We start from the raw sequence: 7842 nt of genomic DNA, 5'->3' as shown, positions 1-7842 counted from the left end.
GGAAGGTTACACTATGGCTGTGCTTGTACTACCGCCATCTTGCATCGACATCTCGGAAACCTGACAGCATAGAGCTGTGTCTGAATTCCGAGTTATGCCATCCGTCATCACCATCTTGGAATTTGAAGTCACACAGCTACACCCATGTTGACAGGTCCGCCATGTTGGATTTTTTAAATTCCAAATGGCTCTGAGCACTACGGGACTTAACTGCTGAGGTCATCAGTCCCCTGGAACTTAGAACTACTTAAACCTAACTAACCTAAGGACATCGCACACATCCAAGCCCGAGGCAGGATTCGAATCTGCGACGGTAGCGGTCGCGCGGTTCCAGACTGTAGCGCCTAGAACCACCTCGGCCGGCTTTAAATTCCATTCCAATGGGCCAACAACCATCTTGAGTTTTTAAAATCGCAGTGAGTTTATACTTAGATCAAATGGCCCACTTCTTGTGTCCCATGGGAGGGGTGGGGAAAGCCCTTTAGCACAGTTGGAATATTCTGAATTTCCAACGAGTGTGTTCAATTTCCTGCTACTGTATACATGGGGAATACGGACTATGTTGTCGAGGGGTAGAGAAGTGAGTTATGACGATGTTTCCAGAATGAGGTTTTCACTCTGCAGCGGAGTGTGCGCTGATATGAAACTTCCTGGCAGATTAAACTGTGCGCCCGACCGAGACTCGAACTCGGGACCTTTGCCTTTCGCGGGCAAGTGCTCTACCAACTGAGCTACCGAAGCACGACTCACGCCCGGTACTCACAGCTTTACTTCTGCCAGTACCTCGTCTCCTACCTTCCAGACTTTACAGAAGCTCTCCTGCGAACCTTGCAGAACTAGCACTCCTGAAAGAAAGGATATTGCGGAGACATGGCTTAGCCACAGCCTGGGGGATGTTTCCAGAATGAAGTTTTCACTCTGCAGCGGAGTTTGCGCTGATATGAAACTTCCTGGCAGATTAAAACTGTGTGCCCGACCGAGACTCGAACTCGGGACCTTTGCCTTTCGCGGGCAAGTGCTCTACCAACCTTTTTACTTATTTATTTATTTATGTATTTATTTTCAATAGAGATCACTCTTTTAAAAGGAACATATAGACCATTTCATCGTATAGTATGTGCATCACATAGTGAGTGGTGAGAGAAGCGTGAGGTTCATCATCAGCTGTCAAATGTGCACACCGACTGGACCCGGCACATCCCAACTGCGTGGGGGGTCGAGGAAGACTGCCTGAAGATAATTGGCAAAGGTTTTCCGATAGTGTGACCATCTATGAACCTCATTGTGGGCTTGCTGCAAGAAATACCAAAAGTCAAGTCGCGACGTGGCAGTATCCCCATAGAGGTACGCGATCGTCCAACCTTTGATCCAGATGATCGACTGTGATTTAGTCGCCGGAAAGTAGTCACTCTCCGGATGTAAGAAGGAAGCAGGTGTAATATGTTGCGGGGTCACACGGAGGTAGCAAGCCACCATCTGCCTTCCTAGGAGCCAGACGTCCTCCACCGCGATACAAGTCAAGCGGTGATGGTCGTCATCCACTTGGTGGCATTTCGGGCATAGTGGAGTGTCCACTAGTCCAATTGCATGGAGCCGTTGGTTGGTGTTGAACTTGCCACAGGCGACAGAGAACCACAGTGCCCGAACGAAGGTAGGAAAGAATTTTTGGTGCACATGTCTCCAAATCTTCGGCCAATGCAACCTGGGGTGTTTCAGTTCAATGACATTACAACTTATCCGCCGTAGCAGCCAAACATAAAAATCCTTCGCGCATGGCGGTCTCGTGCGCGGAAGCTCGTCTCTAATATAACTAAGTTCCACGATAAATGTTGATACATGCGCAAAATGTGGCGTAATGTTGCCCACCGCCACCGGAGGTGTGAGGGACGCTGGAACCAGGAGATCTAGTAGGCGGGATGTAAGGGAATCACGCCCGCTACGCCATTGCTTATACATTGTGGCTAGAAGGAGCGCCGTCGCACGGCAGTGAACATTCGGAAGTCCGAGTCCCCCCTTGTCCGTAGGGAGAGTGAGCGTTTCGTATCGCAACTTGAGGGGCGATCCAAACATCACGAAATAGCCTAGTGCTGATTGAAGTCGACGTCCGAGCGTGAGTGGTAGGGGCAGGATCTGCGAAATATGCACCATTCGAGAAACCACATAAGTGTTCAGGTACTCGACTCGCTTAAAAGGATCAAGGCGCCGTAGGAGATGTTGTCGGACCATGGTACGTGTTGTCTGTAAAATACGTCGGTAGTTAACTGCTGCAGTATGTTTTACAGATGAGGTAAAGTCTATGCCGAGATAGCGGAATCGTTGCACATAAGGAAACGGACTGATTTCTTCCGGCGTAAGGCCCCTTCCCACCGGCATTGCCGCCGATTTGTTCATGTTCACTGCACTACCCGCCGTCACACTGTGGTCCAACAACAGTTCAAGGACCGTCTTCACCTCTTCCTCAGAACGAACGAGCAGCAGGAGGTCGTCCGCATAGGCACGACATTTGAAGGTGTAGCCCCGTAGTTCCATCCCAGAAAGAGAATTGGTGAGCCTCCCAATTAATGGTTCCAACGCTATCGCGAACAGCAGCATCGAAAGAGGGCAGCCCTGGCGAATGGATCGGCGAATTTGAATGGGCCCTGCTATACGCGCATTAACCTGTACCAAGGATTGTGCGCCCCCGTAAATCCTTCTAATGAGACCAGTAAAACGGTCTGGAAAACCCATTCGTTCCAGTACAGCATACAGATAGTTGTGGCGCACCTTATCAAAAGCACTGTCAAAATCAACCGCCATCATCGCCGCTTTAAGCCGGCACTCCTCCGCCAGCGCTATCACGTCACGGCATTTGCCAGTAGCTGTTTGCACATTCACCGATCCACCCGGTGTCGTCTGTTCCGGAGAGAGAACGCTACGAATTAACATACGACATCGGTACGCTAGCAACCGTGCAAAGATCTTATAGTCGGCATTAAGCAGGGTGATGGGGCGATAATGTGTGACCGTAATTCCTGGCTTCGGTTTATGTACTGGCACCAGGAGGCCTTCCATAAAAGCCGGTGGAATAGGCGCATCGGAATTTAACATCTCGTTGTACATTTCCGTCCATCGAGGTGCCATTTCGTTGCGAAATACGCGATAGAATTCAGCAGGAAGCCCATCAATGCCTGGGGAGCGATTCAACGCACCTTGTGCGATCGCATCATGTACTTCCTCACACCTAATGGCTTCCAGTAAGGTTCCCGCGGCTTCCACCGTCAGTGTACGGGAGACGGACGTGGCTATACGGTCGAGGTCATCGAAAGAGGCTGCTTCTTCCCGATAGATGTGTTGGTAATGGTCGACAAATGCAGAGACAATGTCCGCTTGACGCGTCACTCTTCGGTATTCGCGGGTGATTAACTCCCGTACCAAAACGCGTCGTCGGTGCTTTCGTTCATTCACGACGTGGTGCATGGAAGGAATCTCGTGCCTTATCGTATCGTGACATCTGGCGCGCACATGGTTCCCTGAAGATGTTTCCGAGCTAAAGCCACTAGTTTAGCTTTTATCCTTTTGCGTTCGATCCAGATGTCCTGTCCCGGCGGGCCATCATCCAGGTCGCGCAGTGCTGCAAAATAAAAGTCGGTGGTACGGCGGCGCCATTCTGCCATTTCCCTGCTATATGAGATGAACGTACGGCGAAGCGCCGGTGTAGCACAAGTCAGCCACCAATCAAGCATCGTCGCATACCTTCCAAACCTTCGCTCGCACATCGTCCATGTCTCAAGGATCCGTTGACGGCATTCAGGATCATGTAGATGTTGAATGTTCAGTTTCCACGGGGCCTTACTGTTCCACACCTCTCTACGGGGAAGAAGCACCGTACAGATGTAAGCGCTGTGATCGGAAAATGCCAATGGCCAGCGTTCCGCGTTCTGGACATCATTTGCATGAGCCCGTGAGATATAAATGCGATCTAACGTGCTCGCCGAATGACTTGTCGCATAGGTGTATCTCGGTGCAGCTCCATGTCGTAGTTCCCACGTGTCACTGAGTACAAGGTCGTTGACAACGATTCGCAACTCCTGGCTGATGTTTGCTTGCGGCCATTGGTCTTTCTGGCTGAGAACACAGTTGAAATCTCCACCAATTATTACACATTCAGAACGTCCATGGAATAGTGGAGCAATGTCTTCTGCATAAAATCGCGCCCTTTCCCGCCGCCGATTGTTTCCCGACGGTGCATAAAGATTGATGATGCGTGTCCCAAACGTCGTGAAAGCCATTCCCCTGGCCGACGGAAGAAAACACACGTTTTCCACTGGGAAGCCATCTCGCACGTAAACTGCCACCCCACTCCCATTGTGATCTCCATGCGACGAATAGGATTGGTAGCCTGCGATGTATGGGAGTGCAGCTATGTGGACTTCCTGCAGCAAAGCAATATCCACATCAGATGCCCAAACCGTTTCCTTCAATAGGTGTATTTTGGATGGTGAACGCACGTCATTGATATTTAATGTCGCAATACGGTTCGCATGGCGTTGAATCCCACTCTGTCGAGGCGCAACAACATCTCCCTGCATCGGCGCCGGGGGCTGAGTTAGAAGGCGTTCTCTCGCCCCTCTCCCTTCACCTTCAGCAATTATTAGGCCGTCTTCGTGAGTGCCGGCTGCCTCTGTATGACGTCCGGCGCTTCCTCAATATCCTCATACCACATCTTTTCAGGCTGTGATATATTCGTGTCCATAGCCACAGCATCTGCGTCTGGAGAGCCAAGTGGCTGTGATTTCTCTTCAGCATCACCACGTCCCGGTACCGTCAATGTGACAGACCGCTGTGGGTCGGATCGAACAGTTCCCAGTGCCTCATCCTGTTTCGTAGAGGCTGTTGTGTCGTCTTGGTCCACAGGCACATCGTCGTCGGGGCAAGGGGAGTCATCCCGAGGAGATGTCGTGCGACGCCGCTGTTTCCTCCTTTTCGGGGAACGCTGTTTGCGTGATCTTCCGTCCGTGTCCTCAGATTGCAGGGAATCACAGCTGCCCGACAGAAAAGCATCCGTAGGAACTGGAAGTGTTTCGAGTCCCATCGTTGAACTTGGCGGGAGTTCGGTCGAAACTAATGATGTCGTCTCAGAGTGCGTTTCAGACGGAACAGCATCCGTAGTGGCTGGAACTGCTTCTTGTACTATCGGTGTGCTTGGTGGAAGTTCGGTCTCATCTGATGTTGTCGCTGTAGATTGTATGCTCGACGGAGCAGCATGCTCTGTCATCCCGACGTCTGCTACAAGGTTTCGGAGAGTGCCATCTTGATCTTCCACCGGGGCTGTGTCCTTTCGGTCATCAGCGGACGCAGTGAGGGCTTCGGCATAGGTGATCGGTAGTACTGTCATCGCCGGCGACGGCTCCCGCACATCTGAAGGCAGTTGCGTAATCCGCCGCTGCATACAGTTCGACCTGAGGTGTCCCTCCTGGCCACATCCAGAACATGTACGTGGTTGACCATCGTAAATCACGACCGCCCGACAACCACCAATTGTCAGATAGGACGGTACATGCTTCTGAAGATCAATAGTGATCTGCCGCACTCCGTTAAGAACGGGGTATGTGGCGAATTGTGTCCAGCGGTCTGCTGTGTGACCATGTACTGTGCCGTATGGCTTAAAAGCCTCGATAACTTCGTCAGCCGGGAGCTCAAATGGCAGCTCAAAAACACGTATTGTCCGTATACCCAGACCAGCATGTTCTACAGTTACCGTGCCGACATTCCTGTCACTATGGCAAAATCGGAGACCTGCTTTTGTCGCCTGTAGAATTCTCTCACACGCCGCCTCATTTACCATCTTAACATACACCGTGGGACTAACGATGGATAGGTGAATACCGATAATATCGTTTGGCGGTATCTTGACGTCCTCTCGAATGAATGGTTCCACTGCTAAAGCCTTTGGTCGTTCGTAGTCTTTGCAGAAATTGAATCGTAATGTAGTTTTCCTGTACTTGTTCGCCATGATCGTTGTTACTAGCCCGCTGCAGACGAAGTCCACAAGTAAACAAACACTCGCACACGCCGCACAGGCGGAAGTATCGGACCTCCGCTTCGCACGGCCGCTCGTGCCGAACTGTGTCCAACTGAGCTACCGAAGCACGACTCACGCCCGGTACTCACAGCTTTACTTCTGCCAGTACCTCGTCTCCTACCTTCCAAACTTTACAGAAGCTCTCCTGCGAACCTTGCAGAACTAGCACTCCTGAAAGAAAGGATATTGCGGAGACATGGCTTAGCCACAGCCTGGGGGATGTTTCCAGAATGAAGTTTTCACTCTGCAGCGGAGTGTGCGCTGATATGAAACTTCCTGGCAGATTAAAACTGTGTGCCCGACCGAGACTCGAACTCGGGACCTTTGCCTTTCGCGGGCAAGTGCTCTACCAACTGAGCTACCGAAGCACGACTCACGCCCGGTACTCACAGCTTTACTTCTGCCAGTACCTCGTCTCCTACCTTCCAAACATTACAGAAGCTCTCCTGCGAACCTTGCAGAACCTGCACTCCTGAAAGAAAGGATATTCTGGAAACATCCCCCAGGCTATGGCTAAGCCATGTCTCCGCAATATCCTTTCTTTCAGGAGTGCTAGTTCTGCAAGGTTCGCAGGATAGCTTCTGTAAAGTTTGGAAGGTAGGAGACGAGGTATTGGCAGAAGTAAAGCTGTGAGTACCGGGCGTGAGTCGTGCTTCGGTAGCTCAGTTGGTAGAGCATTTGCCCGCGAATGGCAAAGGTCCCGAGTTCGAGTCTCGGTCGGGCACACAGTTTTAATCTGCCAGGAAGTTTCATGTCAGCGCACACATTTTCACCTGTCCCCTTTGATATATATCAACTCCCGTTAGCAGCTGAAGGTATTAATATCATTCTAATTTCGTCCAACATAAATGTCTTGTATAGACAAAAAGACTGATAAATGAGAAGTACAGTCAGGGAACGAAACTTTGAAGGAAACAGGAACAACATGGACTCAATAAAGAAGAAGAGAATTCACGAAAAAAATAGAGTGTTGCGGAGAAACACAGAAAATTAAAGCACAAAACCTTAGAAGATTCAACAGGATTAAAACGCACCTAATAAATACAAATAACGTGTGAGTAGGCATCAAAGATTTTCAACTCCAAAAAGTTTCGCTCATTTAAAATACCTGTGATCCCTTCTCACCAACTCAAATGCTGGTCAGGGGGCCAGGAAACAATTTTTTTGTTCTTTTTCGTGGGTTTTGCAGCGACAAGAAGATCTATTAAGCTTTTCTAGCATTAAGACTCTTGTGTTCTATTCTTCATGTACATCGAAACAAAAACAAAAAAAAAAAAAAAAAAAAAAAAAAAAAAAGTTGGTAGAGCACTTGCCTGCGAAAGGCAAAGGTCCCGAGTTCGAGTCCCGGTCGGGCGCAGAGTTTTAATCTGCCAGGAAGTTTCATATGAGCGCACACTCCGCTGTAGAGTGAAAACCTCATTCTGGAAACATCCCCCAGGCTGTGGCTAAGCCATGTCTCCGCAATATCCTTTCTTTCAGGAGTGCTAGTTCTGCAAGGTTCGCAGGAGAGCTTCTGTAAAGTTTGGAAGGTAGGAGACGAGGTACTGGCAGAAGTAAAGCTGTGAGTACCGGGCGTGAGTCGTGCTTCGGTAGCTCAGTTGGTAGAGCACTTGCCCGCGAAAGGCAAAGGTCCCGAGTTCGAGTCTCGGTCGGGCACACAGTTTTAATCTGCCAGGAAGTTTCATATGACGATGTTGCATGGTGTCATCAATGATTTGATAGGGAAAGGGGAAAAAGCAGGGGGGGGGGGACCTTGCAACCATGCAGACTACACGCAAACA

General features: G+C 50.1%; 1 non-coding gene across 1 annotated transcript; it reads right to left on the bottom strand.

Annotated features, from left to right (window-relative positions):
- Window positions 1-666: 666 nt before the first annotated feature.
- On the bottom strand, window positions 667-741 carry Trnas-cga (transfer RNA serine (anticodon CGA)). Its single transcript has one exon. It is a non-coding gene; the product is annotated as a tRNA-Ser (tRNA).
- Between the last annotated feature and the right edge of the window lie 7101 nt (window positions 742-7842).

Source organism: Schistocerca serialis, chromosome 5, assembly GCF_023864345.2.
Source record: "Schistocerca serialis cubense isolate TAMUIC-IGC-003099 chromosome 5, iqSchSeri2.2, whole genome shotgun sequence".
Taxonomy (NCBI): domain Eukaryota; kingdom Metazoa; phylum Arthropoda; class Insecta; order Orthoptera; family Acrididae; genus Schistocerca; species Schistocerca serialis.
This window is presented reverse-complemented; position numbering and strand designations above follow the sequence as displayed.